This window comes from Engystomops pustulosus, chromosome 5, assembly GCF_040894005.1.
Source record: "Engystomops pustulosus chromosome 5, aEngPut4.maternal, whole genome shotgun sequence".
NCBI lineage: Eukaryota > Metazoa > Chordata > Amphibia > Anura > Leptodactylidae > Engystomops > Engystomops pustulosus.
This window is the reverse complement of record NC_092415.1, coordinates 116071562-116088418: the sequence shown is the minus strand read 5'-3', so window position 1 is coordinate 116088418 and position 16857 is coordinate 116071562. Positions and strand designations below refer to the sequence as shown.

Here is a 16857-nt window from a genome sequence, read left to right as displayed (position 1 = left end):
GCCAACTTCCCCAAATAAGCGAAGCGGGAATGCAGCCTGACAAGGTAACGTCTGAGCCAGCTCGAAAGGACCGAGCTGAGGGCCAAGATCCCACTATAACATCAAAGAGTGCACTCTTTTTACACTGACATCAGATGATTCCATAGATTACGACAGAACCTGTTCTGTTAAACGCGGATACATGTGGAAAGCCCCCCAAAAGAGTGCAGAGGATGTCAGCAGTAATTTTGCATTGACGTCACTGATCATTTTGCCCTTCTTTTCATGCGTCAGTGTCCTCTTTTAATCGGTCAATAATCCATCAGTATTGCTAAAGCCAAAAACAAACAGGAGTTGATCCAGAATAGAGATGAGCAGCAAATGGGATACTTGCATGTCCTCTGTGTTCTGTATCCACTCCTGCTTTTGGCTATCAATCCTGAAGCTTTTCATCCTTCTGACAGATTAAATGAAGGGGAAAACCAAACATAGTGGCAACGTCATAGAGTGATGGAGGGTGAAAACAGCATTATGGAAATCACAGGGTGTTCCAGGGAGACAGCGGTCAGTTGGCAGCAGCATGAGTAGGCTGCAGAGTGGCTGAATGACAAATTGTGGAGGTGGCGGAAACATGGTACGCCACAAAGTGGCACAATGATAAGAGTGTGTTGGTGGCGGCAGCAGAAGCAGCAGCAAGAGCCCACAGGTGGCAGCAACATGGTGGCAGCAACAGGGATAGCCACAGAGTGGCACAATGATTTAGTGTGGAGGTGGCATCAGCAGCAGGATCCCACATGTGGCAGCAACATGGTGGCAGTAACAGGGAAAGCCACGGAGTGGCACAATTATATAGTGTGGAGGTGGCAGCAGCAGCAACAGGAGGCCGCAAAGTGGCACAATGATAAGAGTGTGGAGGTGGTGACAGAAGAAGCAGCAGCAGGAGTCCACAGGCGGCAGAAACATGGTGGCAGCAACAGGGAAAGCCACAGAGTGGCACAATGACATAGTGTGAAGGCGGCATCAGAAGCAGCAGGAGCCCGCAGAGTGGCACAATGATATAGTGTGAAGGTGGCATCAATAGCAGCAGCAGCAGGAGTAGCACAATGATATAGTGTGAAGGTGGCATCAGAAGCAGCAGCAGCATGAGCCCACAGAGTGGCACAATGATATAGTGTAAAGGTGGCATCAGAAGCAGCAGCAGGAGCCTGCAGAGTGGCACAATGATATAGTGTGAAGGTGGCATCAGAAGCAGCAAGAGTGGCAGAGTGGCACAATGATATAGTGTGTTGGTGGCATCAATAGCAGCAGGAGCCCGCAGAGTGGCAAAATCATATAGTGTGAAGGTGGCATCAGAAGCAGCAAGAGGGGCAGAGTGACACAATGATATAGTGTGTTGGTGGCATCAGAAGCAGCAGCAGCAGGAGCCCGCAGAGTGGCACACACATATAGTGTGAAGGCGGCATCAGAAGCAGCAGGAGCCCACAGAGTGGCACAATCATATAGTGTGAAGGTGGCATCAGAAGCAGCAAGAGTGGCACAATCATATAGTGTGTTGGTGGCATCAGTAGCAGCAGCAACAGCAGGAGCCCGCAGAGTGGCACAATCATATAATGTGAAGGTGACATCAAAAGCAGCAGCAGGAGCCAGCAGAGTGGCACAATGATATAGTGTGGAGGTGGCGGACAATTCCAGTCCCTGTTAAAGATGGTATGAGGCAGATGGTGCAGCTAGCAGCAGATGTGTGGCATCAGGCGGGTGGCAGCATCAGAATAGTAACTGAGGCAGGTACTTAGAACCCCGCCTCATTTCTCAACGTTTGGAAGAGGCGTCATGGCTAATCTAATCTGATGCATTAGGCATTGGTGAGTTGAAATCCTGGCCAATCCAAGCCTGATTCATCTTGACAAAGGTCAGTCTCTCTACATTACGGGTGGACAAGCGGGTTCTCCTGGGGGTAACGATGGCCCCCGCCATACTGAACAACCGCACTGACGCCACACTACTGGCCAGGCAGGACAGCTTCTCTACTGCAAACTCCACAAGTTGCGGTCACGCATCAAGTTTGGCTGCCCAGTAGTCCATGGGATCCTCTACCTTAGGTGGTAAAGTGCTGTCCACCGCCTGCTGGTGCAGGGTCTGCTTCATGTCCTGCTGCTGCTGGTGGCGGCTACCCTCCTCACTAGGTGGGTGAAGGAAATTGCTCATTAAGGAATCCAGACTTAAGCGACTGTTGATGGAACTGCTACTGCTCCTAGCCCCCCCCCCCCCAGCTCCCCACAGCAGCCGTGGTAGTAGTACGTGAGCAATGACTGCCAGGAATCCCCCGGCCAGACCTGACAGAGGATGGACAATGGCGCACATAGGCAGCGGCCAACTGTGTGCTCAGTATTTCTCTATTGTATGCCAGTTGTTCCTTCCTATCAGCAGCAGGAAAAAAGTCACCCATTTTGGACCGGTAGCGAGGGTCCAAGAGGGTGGAGAGCCAAAAGTCACCCCTATGCCGGATGTTGACTATTCGGCTGTCACTAGTTAGGCAAAGCTTGTTAACTACCATATTGAACACGTGCGCCATGCAGGGCACATGGACCATCCCTCCTCGGTGCAGCGCGGACACCATGGTTCTCCCATTGTCTGTCACCATGGTTCCAATTTTTAGTTGTCGCGGAGAAATCCACACATTGATTTCTTCTTGCATGACGCAGAGCAGTTCCTCACCTGTGTGACTTCGTTCGCCCAGGCAAACCAGGTGTAGAACTGCGTGACACCGCTGTGCCCTGCACATGTGGTATGATGGAGCAGCGCTTGTGGAGGCTGAGGTGGTGGTGGAGAAGGAGGAGGCGGACACTGGCGCAGGAGCAGCAGTTTGACAACATGTAGGAGAAAGCGCCGTCACTTGTGGAAGTTGTTGGTGTGGCTGGGTGAAAAACACATTCACCCAGTGGGCCGTAAAGGACATATACTGGCCCTAACCATAATTACAGCTACACAAGTCCGCGCTGCCGTGCACCTTGGAAGAAACTGATAAGCTCAAGGACTGGCCCACCTTCTGTTGTACATATTGGTGAAGGGCTGGCACAGCCTTTTTGGAAAAAAAATTGCGGCTTGGAACTCTCCACCTCGGTTCGGCACAAGCCATTAGTTCTCTGAAGGGTGCAGAGTCCACGACTTGGAAAGGGAGAGACTGCAGTACCAACAACTTCGACAAGAGCACGGTCAGCTTCAGGATGGCTGGACGCATAGAGTTGTTTTTTTGTAATCGCCTCGCTCAACGACTGCTGGCGCCATGCGTAGCGAGGAGCAGGAACATCTGGACCAGGAGATTGTCAAAGACAAACAGCTCCCTTCAGCAGAGGTGCTGAAACAGCATGTGTGCCACTAGGTGGTGCTGCTCCTGTTGCTGTGCCTGCAGGATGGACCGCATCTGACACCCGTTTCTCCCAGGCCATTGGATGGTGACGCTGCATGTGTTGGCGCAGGGCCGTGTTGCCAAGGTTAGCTCCCTGGCCACGCTTCACTTTCTGCCCGCAGATACGACATATACCCACGCTCGGCTCCTCTGGTGTCTTTACAAAAAACTGCCACACCACTGAGGTGGTAATTTTACCGCCAACACTCTGCACTGAGTGACTACTACCGCCGCTGCCTCGCTGAGCCCCTGTGCCACTGCTTATTTTGGCCTGCGAATCGGGGTTTGTACCCCGCGGACGTTTGGCTCCCGTCCTCACACTGCTGCCACCCTGCTGACTATTTCCCGGTCACTGCTACTCTCCTCAGCAGTGTCAGTATGCACAGCCTGCCTACTGCAGGAGGTAAGTACATCTTTATTTTTTTTAAGCAGCCCTGTCCCGGCCACTTTTAGCTTTTTTTTAAAGAACTCGGACAACCCCTTTAACCCCTTAAGGATGCAGAGATTTTATAGCTTAAGCCTCAGCCCCATTTTTTGGATTGTGACTTGTGTCGCTTTATATGGTTATACATTTTGAACACTTTTACTTATCAAAACATTTCTGAGAATGTTTTTTTCCCCACATGTTGTTCTTCTTTTAAGTGGTAAATTTTGGCTGATAAGTTTTGCGTTTATTTACAAAGAAAAAATGATGAATTAAAAAAAATAATTAGCTATTTTCGAAATTCAAAATCATTGCATTTTCAGGCAGATAGATTTACCACCTAAATAAGTTGCTGAATAATATTTCCCATTTGTCTACTTTACATTTTCATGACTTTTGAAATGTCTGGATAATTTATTTTGATGTCAAGAGGCTTACAAATCAAATATTGATTTTCCGTATTTTCAGAATTGTGAAATTTTACATATTTAACATCAAAACCCCTATATAATCAACCCATTTTCAAATCTGCACCCCTCAAACTATCAGAAACAGCTTTTAGGAAGACTGTTAACCCCTTCAGATCTTCATAGTAATCAAATCAAAATGGAGGTGAAATTTAGAATGGTCAAATTTTGTTGGTTATACGTTCATTTAGCCCTATAATTTAAACATATCCAGTAGATAAAGAGACGGCCACATGAGGCCGTTACTTGTTTTACTTGTTTTATTGTCGCTGGAGGGAAGGAGCGCCCTGAAGCTGCCAGGAATTTAGTTTTCCAATTGGTCCCTTTTGTAGGCTATTAAATTTTCGCATTTCCGTTATTGGGCCCACATGATGGATTCTTTTTCCAGTGTTACCATTTTGGGGTTGTTATACCCTATTGTTGAAAATTTAGGAAATTTTTTTTTGAGGGCGTGAGTATAAAAGCATCAATTCTGTACTGGATTTTTTCCTTTTTTAATAAAAGTGCCCCTAATATAATCTTTGTGGGCATTTCACAGTAATGTTGGGTCAGCTACTGATGGGTGGTTGTATTCAAAATTATTCCCTGAATATCTCTCTGTATCTGGGCTGTTTCAGAATATAGTCATTACATCTCCAAATATACATGGGGGATTGGTCATCAGAAATGTTTAGGGATATAGCCGTGTGGTCTGACCAGCTTATGCAGCCTATGGAGGATTCTGTCGCTCTCAGTAATAGATATTTGCTAATTAGAAATAAGTCCATTCTGGAATATGAAGTATGTACACCAGAGTAAAATGTGTAATCCTTTTTGAGCTGTGTTGAGCCCTCCATATATCATACAAATCTGATTTCCACACTTCTGGTGCAAGGCCAGGGGAGCAGCGTATAGCTCTTGATGAACAGTCCATGTCTGGGTCGGGAACCAAGTTAAAATCTCCGCTCATAATAATTTTGGAGAAGTCTAAACATTTTGTGAGTAAAATTTATTTGGTGCTTGTTTGGAGCATACACTGACACCAACATGTAAAGCTCTTCATTTAGCGTACATATGAAAATGACATAACATCCCAAGGGATAAGTTAAGGCTTTAATTTCATGGTAGCCATGGACGACTTAATAGCTGTACACGCTCCCCTAATTTTGTTATGCTAATGAGAGTGGTTTATATGAGGGAAGTTTGGATGTCTAAATTTATGCGTATCCTCTATTTTTAAATGAGTTTCTTGTAAGTATACAACTTCACTTGCTTGTTGCATCCCTCCAGACTTGTGACCTTTTATATGGGCTATTAAGCCCTTTTACAAAGATTAGAGTTTAATCCCCATAATTTAGGAGCAGGAAAGTTGTTAAGAGGGTTCCCAATATCTTGTGTGATATTATAGGGTTTCCTTTGGGCTAATAGTAAGATCCTATTCTTCTTATCATCAATACCTGGTATAACAATGAACAAAAACATAACATAACAAAACAAAATGCATATCAAACAATCTAGCAGATTGTGCTGCTCAGTTGGGGGAAGCAAAAGTAGTTCAAGCATATGACTACCATTCTAGGTGGTGTTGACACGGACCACCAGAGTCCTCTCTCAACGAACTCCCATCAGCGTTGCTTGTCTTTGTACCCCACGGTCAGCCAGCTTTCTTCCAGTCTGTCTTGGGGTGCCCTGTTGTTAGTAGGTTCTTCAGGGATTGCCATTCCCCATCTTTTTAATAGCTGAATACCTTCTTCCAGTGACTTGATCAGCAGGGTGCTTCCATTCCAGATGACTAGGAGCTTAGTTGGGAACCCCCATTTATAGGCTATGTGATGCTCTCTGAGTTGAGTGGCTACCAGGACCAGTTGTCCTCTAAGTCATAGAGTGGCAGCTGAAAGAACTGTGCATAGCGTGATATCTTGGAAGGGCTTGGGTAGTTTTCCTCATTTACGGGATGCCTTCATTAACTTCTCCTTCGTATTGTAAAAATGGATGTGGGCAATTAAGTCCCTGGGGACAGTTTTGTCTAAATGCTTTAGACGCGTCAATCTATGTGCCCTATCAATGCATAAGTCTTGCACAGTGCAATTAGGTAGCGGGGCCTTAATTATACTCTGTAGATAAGAAGCCAGTCCATTTTGTGGTGTAAAATCTCCAGGATACCCCGAAATGTAACATTGTTCCGCCTTGAGTGGTCTTGAGTGGCAGGGAAAAGTTCAAAAATATCATGTGCTGTCACATCCCCTGCATCTGGAGGTGCCAGACCCTTGTCTTTGTCTCCCTGGCTGGAGGAGAGCCGGGCGCGTTGCTTTGCTGGGCTTTGTGTAGTCGAGGCAGACATAGGCCTCATGACTGAATTGCTGCGTCTCCTAGCTTCCTAGCGTATCCTGAGTTGGACCTGGGTCTCGCTCTGCATTCGTCCCCTCTTTGGATATCTCCGATGCGGGGATGCAGGAGCCGAGTTGGATCTTCGTCAGGAGCACGGCAACTCACTGCATCCTTCTATGTCTCTCAGGTGGTGTCTGAGGTCTGGAGGTTCTTCTTCCTGTTGTTTGGCAGCGTCTTGGCTGAGGCCCGGAGATGCCACGAAGTAGAAATCTATAAGTTTCCTTGGGCAAGTGTTATTTTTTCTTCTCTTAGTCATCTCAACAACGTAAAGAGTAACTGTATGACCTGGATTTAAGGGGGTTTTAGCAGTGGAAAGTCGCTTTTTTGGAGCTCATTGTAGGAGCGGATCCTCTACACGTCCATGCAGCTAGGCAGTCAGGCCATGCCCCCACTTACATCGCTTTCAAACTCACAAATAAAATTCCTTACTAAGCTCTTTGAGATGAAGGATCTGGAATCTGCATTGTTAGCCACCCCATCAGGCAAAAGTTCAGGCCCTGACCGCTTCACTGTACACCATTACGAGTCATTTAAAACCTCTCTACTCCCTTTTAACCTAGAGTCCCTTAACTTATTCTCTCTCCCACCTCCAGCTTTCCTCCACAGCCTTTAAGGACAAAAATTGCAATACTACCCAAATAAGGGAAAGCAAGTCCAAGAAATGGTAGGTATTTGAGCGATAATTAGGCGCTGGATACTTTAGCCAAAGGTAAATGGCTTATATTTTATGTTAAAATTACATAAATAAATAAATAATAAAAGAATTAGAACAACGCGTTTCGTGCCCGAACTGAGCGCTTCATCTGGTTCATGTCATGGTAAAAAACACATCGATATTTAAAGGTAAGTTTGGGTCACAAGGGGCATGAATGTTTCCGGTCAGCTGGTTTTTTTGACAGGTAAGTAAAACAACATGAGATACATTGAAGTCTAAACAAAAAACACAATGTTTATACATACAGAGAAATCATATTTATAAGTATAAGTATAAATATAAAAATGTACGATAATTGATAATCGTAGCTTGGATGGGGTGGCACTGTAGGGGTGCATGTGTTATGTTGGTGAACAGTTCGGCGCTCCTGATCGATACGTTGAGGAAGATGTCTGAAAAACGCTTGAGAACTACTAATACGGAAGCTGTATGGTGTCAAGATGGAACTACTACTACGGAAGCTGGCTCGGGCCAAAATAGGTACAGATTTTCTGTTGGTGATTAGCTGTCTGGAAGTTGTGTGTATGGAAACTGCTAGGTGTCTTAACAGAGCTGGCGTTGCGGATGCCGGAAAGTGACATCCCACGATTCAATCTGATGTATAAAGGAGAAAAAGAGGTGAGATTCAGGTAAGGAAATAGAGCTCTATTTAGAGGATGGTTTCATTTGCTTCATTTAGCCCTAATGGAGATAATGTATTGAGTTTGAAAATCCAATACACTTCGCGTCTGCAGAGTGCTTGGAAACGGTTTGCTGTGGTTTCGGGTATATGATCTATAGGCATGATGGAAATTGGAAATGTTGATTTCGGATGTTTTAAAGCACAATGTTTGGAGAGACCATGAAGTAAAAACTTTTTCTTTATGTTTTCTCGATGTTTGTTGAGACGATTACGTAGTGGTTGGACAGTCCTGCCAACGTATTGCAGGTGACAGATGTTGCATTCTATAAGATATATCACATATTTAGTTTGACAGGACATATTATAATTGATGGTATATGTTTCTTTTGTATTATTTGACTTGAAATGGGAGCCTGTGTTTATTGATTTGCAGCAGAGGCATCTTTTTCCACTGCATTTTTTGATGTATCCCTTTTCGTTATTGTTTTTTGTTGTTTTGTGTTGTCTTAAAACACTGGGTGCTAGGATGTTTTTGATGCTAGCTGATTTTCTATAGGTAATTTTTGGCTGTTTCGGTAGATAGTTTCCTAGGTAGATGTCTTTTGTTAGGATATACCAGTGTTTTTTTAAAACGTTTCTGATTTCTTTGTGTTTTGTGTTGTATCGGGTGATGAAATTAGTTTCATAAGATTTTGGTTTGTTTTCTATTGATGTGTTCTTTTTTGTAATACAATCTATCTGTTGTAAAGGTCTTGTTTTGTGATAGGCACGTTTTAGTAGGTGTTTCGGGTATCCCTTTTCACTAAAACGGTCTCTTAATTTTTTTGCTTGTTGGTCAAAAGAATCAGTGGTGGTACAATTTTTTCTAATTCTTTTATATTGTGAGAACGGAATATTATTAATCCATTTTTTGTAGTGAGAACTTGAGTATTCTAGATAGTTGTTAGAATCGACTGTTTTAAAGTGGGTTTTGGTTTTAAAAGTGTTCTGTTCATGGTAAATGGTAAGATCGAGGAAAACAATTTCAGTGGTATTTTTTTCCCCTGTAAATGAGATTACCCAGTCATTTTCATTGAGATACTTGTGGAATTTTGAAATTTCATCTTCCGATCCTGTCCATATAAGGAACAGGTCGTCGATGTAACGTCTGTATAGTGTGATTTTTTGAAAAAAAGGGGTATTGGGGTTCTGTATGAAAACTTCTTCAAACAATCCCATGAAGAGGTTTGCAAATGAGGGAGCTACACGGGTCCCCATGGCTGTTCCGAGTTGTTGATGGTATAAGTCAGTGTTATAGGTAAAGTAGTTATTTTCTAGTACTATCTTAAGGCATTCGAGGATGAAGTGCCTTTTTTCATTGGAGATGGAGGGTTCTTTTTTCAAGTGGTGATTGACACATTCAATGCCTTTTTGATGGTCTATATTTGAGTATAATGAGTTAACGTCCAAAGTAACAAACCACGTATCTTCTTTTCGTTCGTGTTCATGCAGTTCTTTAATTAGTTGATCGGAGTCTTTTAGGTAGCTTGGGAGGTTTATGACCAGATTTCGTAGAATAAAATCTAAGTAATGTGAAATATTACTTGTTATGGAACCGATCCCAGAGATGATGGGTCTTCCAGGTGGGTTATTTAGATCTTTATGCACTTTCGGTAGATAATAAAAATAAGCCATAGATGGAAAAGGAATTAATAGAAATGCTTTTTCTTCTTTAGTGATCAAACCTTTATTGTGTGCTTTTTCAAGGAAATTCTTCAGCATTTTTTGGATTTCTGGTGTTGGATCTTTTATGATTTTTTTATAATATTTTTGGTCACTAAGAAGTCTTAAGGCTTCTTGGTTGTAGGCAGTGTAGGTAAGGACCACTATGCCCCCTCCTTTGTCTGCTCCTCTGATCACTAAATCTTTGTTGTTTTGTAATTGTTTTAGTGCTCTCTGTTCTTCTTTAGTGAGGTTGTTTTTTTGAGAATTGTTTTTTTTTTGAGTTTTTAATGATATCGTTCAGATCAGTTAGTGCTAGCTGGTAGAAGGTTTTAATGTTGTGGCTTTGATCCTTCATGGGATAAAATTTAGATTTATTTTTGATTATACTAGGATTTTTGTGAGAAGTGGTTTGACTCTCTTTCTGAATGTTCTCACTTTCTTTTTTTCAGAAAATGCCTTTTTATAGTTAATTTTCTGATGTATTGATTAAGATCTAAAAATAATTCAAAGTTATTGGGATTTGAGTTTGGACAAAATGATAGCCCTTTTTCTAGTAGAGATATTTCTTCAGTGGTAAAAGAATTCTCAGTAAGATTAAAGATTTTTACTGTACTTTTATTCTCCAGTTTTTTGGGGGTTACATGTTTTTTTTCTTTTTTGGCCCCCTCGTTTGCCTCATTTGAAAGTTTTCTTTTTCTGGATGACGACGGGAGGAAAAATGTATGTATTGGTAATGTTTTTGTTTGTGGGGGGTCTATCCCTAAAAAATGGTTATTGCTTGTGTTTTCTTTTTTTGATAGATCTGTGACATCTATTTTTTCGATGTTTAGTGGTAGATGACGTTCATTAGGTGTAGCTTTAGATGGGGATAAAGTGAAGGAACAATGTGCGTCTGAAGTTGGGGTGAATGTCTCGTGTGTAGTGATGAAAGACCAGTTTGCTTCATCAGTGGCTGGTGTTTTAGGACTTGCATCAGTTGGACTCTTTTGGATGCCTGAGAGACGCCTTAGATGAGCCATCGTTTCTTTTATTTTCTGTGGGGTGCTGGTTGAACCTGTATTTGTGGTGTACTTTCTGATTTCCATTCTCAGAGTACGGACTGTAGCTGAAAATTCTTTTAGGTCTTTATTTAGCGATGTGTTCTCAACTGAGCTGGGTATATGGGTGGGTTTGTCTAATTGTTCGTTATTGATAGTAATTATAGGATTGTTAGCTGGTAGTGATTGATATGAAGGTTTTGGATGTGTATTTTTTGTTGTTTTTCTGTAGTTGCGGTGGTCATATATTGAGGTTTTTTTGTGTTATTTAGCATGTTGTTGGGGCTTTCTAGGTTAGATTTAGTTTGATAACCCTTTGAATTGAAAAATGTTGTGGTTTGGTTTCTGATACCATCAGTTTTTTTATATTTATTTTTGTTTAAAGTATATACATGATAATTTTTATTTTTATTTATATGGTCTTTTGATGAGGTGTGTCCTTTGTACTCAGGTTTATTATCTTTGGGGTTTTTCTTAAACCAGCTTCTATATACTTTGTTGTTTTTATCTTGTCTGTCTCGTCTTAATTTTTATACTTTTTTGTGTATGATGTCGTGTTCAAACTTTTGTAATCTACAATTCATATTTGAATTGATTTTAATGAATTCAGGTGTTTGTTGGTACATCTGTAGATCGGAAAGAATGGTATCGATCAGATGGGTGATTGTGTGACAAGAATTAACTCATTTGTCTTGGATCATTTGGATCATGCAAGATGAAAATTTTTGTAATAGATTGTCCCATGCTGCACTGTATTCTTTGTCTTGTGGGAATGTAGAGGTGAAAGTCGGTCGTAGACCTCGTGGTGCTAGATTTTCTGCTAAATAGATGTCAAGGAATGTAACGTCTATATGATGTTGCAACTCTTCACCCAAGGTGTTCTCTAGTTCCTTAAGTAGGTTGTACATTGTGTCATAGTTTAAGTCTATGTTGATGGGATGAGCGTTGGAGATTGGTTCATCTATATTGATATTCATTGATTGGTTAAGTTCGTTGATTAGGTTGTATCTAGATGTTAATCCCTTTTTGTAATATTCCATAGTTAGTATGAGGAATTCTTTTTCTTGTAGTCTGCAGCCCCTTTCAGTGTTTTGACAGAACACTAGTGGTTTAACCACTGGGATATAGAGTAGAAATATATAAGGAGAGAAGGGGCGCTCCTATAGAGTAGTATTGTTGTAGACAATAATTAGTATAATAGTCTAGAAACTACTAAGCTTCTGGGGTTGTGCTGCTGGGCACAACTCCAATGCAGGCTTGGGATGTATTTATTAATACACGTGGTGGCTGGTATATCCTAACAAAAGACATCTAACTAGGAAACTATCTACCGAAACAGCCAAAAATTACCTATAGAAAATCAGCTAGCATCAAAAACATCCTAGCACCCAGTGTTTTAAGACAACACAAAACAACAAAAAGGGATACATCAAAAAATGCAGTGGAAAAAGATGCCTCTGCTGCAAATCAATAAACACAGGCTCCCATTTCAAGTCAAATAATACAAAAGAAACATATACCATCAATTATAATATGTCCTGTCAAACTAAATATGTGATATATCTTATAGAATGCAACATCTGTCACCTGCAATACGTTGGCAGGACTGTCCAACCACTACGTAATCGTCTCAACAAACATCGAGAAAACATAAAGAAAAAGTTTTTACTTCATGGTCTCTCCAAACATTGTGCTTTAAAACATCCGAAATCAACATTTCCAATTTCCATCATGCCTATAGATCATATACCCGAAACCACAGCAAACCGTTTCCAAACACTCTGCAGACGCGAAGTGTATTGGATTTTCAAACTCAATACATTATCTCCATTAGGGCTAAATGAAGCAAATGAAACCATCCTCTAAATAGAGCTCTATTTCCTTACCTGAATCTCACCTCTTTTTCTCCTTTATACATCAGATTGAATCGCGGGATGTCACTTTCCGGCATCCGCAACGCCAGCTCTGTTAAGACACCTAGCAGTTTCCATACACACAACTTCCAGACAGCTAATCACCAACAGAAAATCTGTACCTATTTTGGCCCGAGCCGACTTTCGTAGTAGTGGTTCCATCTTGACACCATACAGCTTCCGTATTAGTAGTTCTCAAGCGTTTTTCAGACATCTTCCTCAACGTATCGATCAGGAGCGACGAACTGTTCACCAACATAACACATGCACCCCTACAGTGCCACCCCATCCAAGCTACGATTATCAATTATCGTACATTATTATATTTATACTTATACTTATAAATATGATTTCTCTGTATGTATAAACATTGTGTTTTTTGTTTAGACTTCAATGTATCTCATGTTGTTTTACTTACCTGTCAAAAAAACCAGCTGACCGGAAACAGTCATGCCCCTTGCGACCCAAACTTACCTTTAAATATCGATGTGTTTTTTACCATGACATGAACCAGATGAAGCGCTCATTTCGGGCGCGAAACGCGTTGTTCTAATTCTTTTATTATTTATTTATTTATGTAATTTTAACATAAAATAAAAGCCATTTACCTTTGGCTAAAGTATCCAGCGCCTATTTATCGCTCAAATACCTACCATTTCCTGGATTCTCTTACTGGGAACTGTCATCCACCTTTGAAACGGGACACCCCCAGGAGCGAGGCAGCAGGAAGACGCCACCACGTGTATTAATAAATACATCCCAAGCCTGCATTGGAGTTGTGCCCAACAGCACAACCCCAGAAGGTTAGTAGTTTCTCGACTATTATACTAATTATTGTCTACAACAATACTACTGTATAGCGCCCCTTCTCTCCTTATATATTTCTACTCCAAAAAAGGGAAAGAACCCACTTTATGTTGTTGTATATCACTTCTATCACTCCTATTACTCCAAATCAATCATAAAAGTGGACATGAAGCTATAAAGCAAAATGTTAGATAACTGACTTAAGAATTTCTTACTCCAACTGATTAACGAAGAGCAGGTGGGATTTGTCCCCAAATGTCAGTGCAAAGACAATATTAGGGTCCTGCATCTACTCTACTCCACTGATGCAGCAAAGGCCTTTGACCGGGTGGACTAAACTTGTATGCAATTCACAGTAAGCAATTTTGGTATCCCTGCTCCAATTATTTCTGATTTTATGTCCCTCTACTCTTGCCCATCCGCAGTGATAAGGGTTAATGGTACAATATCTCCCTCCTTCTGAATATCTAACAGGACCAGGCAGGGCTGCCCTCTCTTCCCACTCCTCAATGTCCTTGCGACTTTCCACTGCTAAAACCCCCTTATATCTCATACAGCTCTCATACGTCAAGATAAATACCTCTAAATATGTGGCTTTGAACATAACATGCCCTCGGTCACGGTAATAAAGGTGGCCACCTCCTCCCCTTTCCTTTGGTCCGATACAGCTATTACTTACCTAGGTATCCAAATATCGGCTGACCCCGCTAATTGGAACTCCTTAAATTAAACCCCATTACTAACCTCCATTGCTGACACAATTATGATCAATTCCCTAAACATTCTAACTAAAGCCCCTGTTAAGATATGCGACAACCTTTCTGAACAAAAGATTTTGATGCCTCACCCCTCTCTGATAATTAAACTTGGTGACCTCCTTGGCCTTAACTCCTCCTCCCACTTTTCCTCCTGTCCCCTCCTCATGTAGCTTTGAATACAAGAGTAAAAGACTGCTAAGAAGAGGGAGCTTTCTCAACACCAACACTACTAGTGGTCCCTTCATCCAGTACACTGCCTCATGCATTCCTTAAATGTTGAAAAACTTCAGATCTATGGTCAGAAAGAGAACTAAGAGACCTTACTTGGTTTGAGAAAATAATTTCCTGATCTTACCCAAACTCCAAAGCAGTATCCACACTATATAGATTCTGTATGACCAGTCTCTCTGGATACAAGCCAAGCTTTATTTGGGTATGGGAAGAGAGGTGGTATTCACAGAGCAGGAGACAGCACTGATCCTAAAACAATGCTCAGACTCCACCCGATGTATCCCCCTTTAGGAGACTGGCTATAATTTAGTGAGTAGATGCCTTCTGTGCAATATAAATACGATAATAGCACACAAAACAGATGATGTAAGTGCCACCAAAGTAAAGAGACCTTCTTACACATTTGGTGGAGCTGATTATTTGGCCCTTATGGGAGTAAGTTGATTCTGCTATATGAAGCGTTATCCCTAATGCCCCTCCTTCAAATGAGCAAACTATAAGGTTAAACCTTATTCCACCCACCTGGAAAAGAAATTAAAATAAATCTCTGTGTTACAGATACTACTAGTGACAAAATCTCTCATACCTATACACTGCAGATCTACCCTGCCACAATCACCCTCTCAGTGGGTGAATAGAACATCACAGCTATGCCAACTGGAAGAAATATGTGCGCTTAGTAATTGCAACTATCCCAAATATCTTGAAATCTGGATCCCCTGTGGAGATACTTTTGAAATCTTCTCTGCACGACCCAAGTTCCCCATTCATTCAGCGTTTTAGGCCATAACTCCCTCTCTTTCCCTTTTCCCATCCTACCCTCCTATGTCCCAGTAATTATGTTATTGGGGGTCTTCCACACAAGGTCATCCCCTTATTTGAAGCACCACTCTAATGGATATTTTGTATGACTTTTATGTTGACGAGAGCTAATGTTCTAATTTTTTTTCATGCTTCTATTTGTATTTGTCATCCAGATCTGTTTTTCTGGCTTCCCCAGAACCCCATAGAGTTTTTATAGTAGTGGCCAGTGAGGAATGGTTTCCAACCCACCCTCAGGAAAACACTCCATCATTAGAGATAGGCGTATGGATTCTAACAAAGTGGAATTCGTTTAGAGTTTCAGGAAAGCTTTGGTTCGGAACAAATACGAGGTTTGCAGTGATTCATGGGAACTATTTTTTTTTTTTACCCTTTTTTTAGCAAAATGGCCCGAGCATAACGTATTACATGGGGCAGAGAACTCTGGAAAGAAAGGAACACCCTTGATGACATGTGCAGACATATAAGCCAATCATCGACCAGCAGGCTTATGTGATGTCATTAATGGGGGTGGTCATTAATGGCACATTCTCAGATTGGGTTGATGTTACCAGTGGAGTGCCACAGGGGTCAGTATTGGGGCCACTTCTTTTTAATATTTTTATTAATGACCTTGACTGTTTACACAGTCAAGTTTCAATATTTGCAGATGATACTAAGCTGTGTAAAGTAATAAATACTGAGGTCGATAGTTTAGCATTACAGAGGGATTTGTGGAAGCTTGAGGGATGGGCAGAGAAATGGTTGATGAGGTTTAATGTAGATAAATGTAAAGTTATGCACTTGGGCCATGGAAACAAAAAGTATAATTATGTTCTAAACGGACAATTACTTAGTAAAACTGAAGCTGAAAAGGACTTGGGGGTATTGGTGGATGGTAAACTTAATTTTAATGTCCAGAGCCAGGCGGCTGCTGCTAAAGCAAATAAAATTATGGGATGTATCAAGAGAGGAATAGATTCTCAAGATAAAGACATAGTTTTGCCCTTATACAAATCCCTGGTCAGACCACACATGGAATATTGTGTACAGTTTTGGGCACCAGTGTATAAAAAGGATATAGTAGAGCTGGAACGGGTGCAGAGGAGAGCAACCAGGATTATTAGGGGAATGGGGGAACTAGAATACACTGACAGATTAAAAAATTTGGGATTATTCAGTTTAGAAAAAAGACGACTGAGGGGAAACCTCATTACAATGTACAAATACCTGAACGGACAGTACAAGGATCTCTCCAAAGATCTTTTTATACCTCGGCCTGTGACCAGGACAAGGGGGCATCCTCTACGCCTAGAGGAGAGGCGATTTTACCATCACCATAGACAAAGGTTCTTTACTGTAAGAGCAGTGAGACTCTGGAACTTTCTGCCGCAGGAGGTTGTTATGGCGGACTCTATGTACATGTTCAAGAGAGGCCTGGTTGACTTTCTGGAGAGAAAAAATATCACGGGTTATGGGGATAAAACATTTATTTAATTCTTAAAGGTTGGACTTGATGGACTTGATGGACGTCTCCTTCCAGCCTTATATACTATGATACTATGATACTATGGCCCAACCCTATAATAACAGATGTCCATTTGCAATCCTGTCATTTCACAATGC

General features: G+C 41.7%; 1 long non-coding RNA gene across 1 annotated transcript in view; it reads left to right on the top strand.

Moving 5' to 3' along the window:
- Positions 1–16857, top strand: part of LOC140134176 (uncharacterized) — a 49430-nt gene that overhangs the window by 9722 nt on the left and 22851 nt on the right. The window lies entirely within an intron of this gene.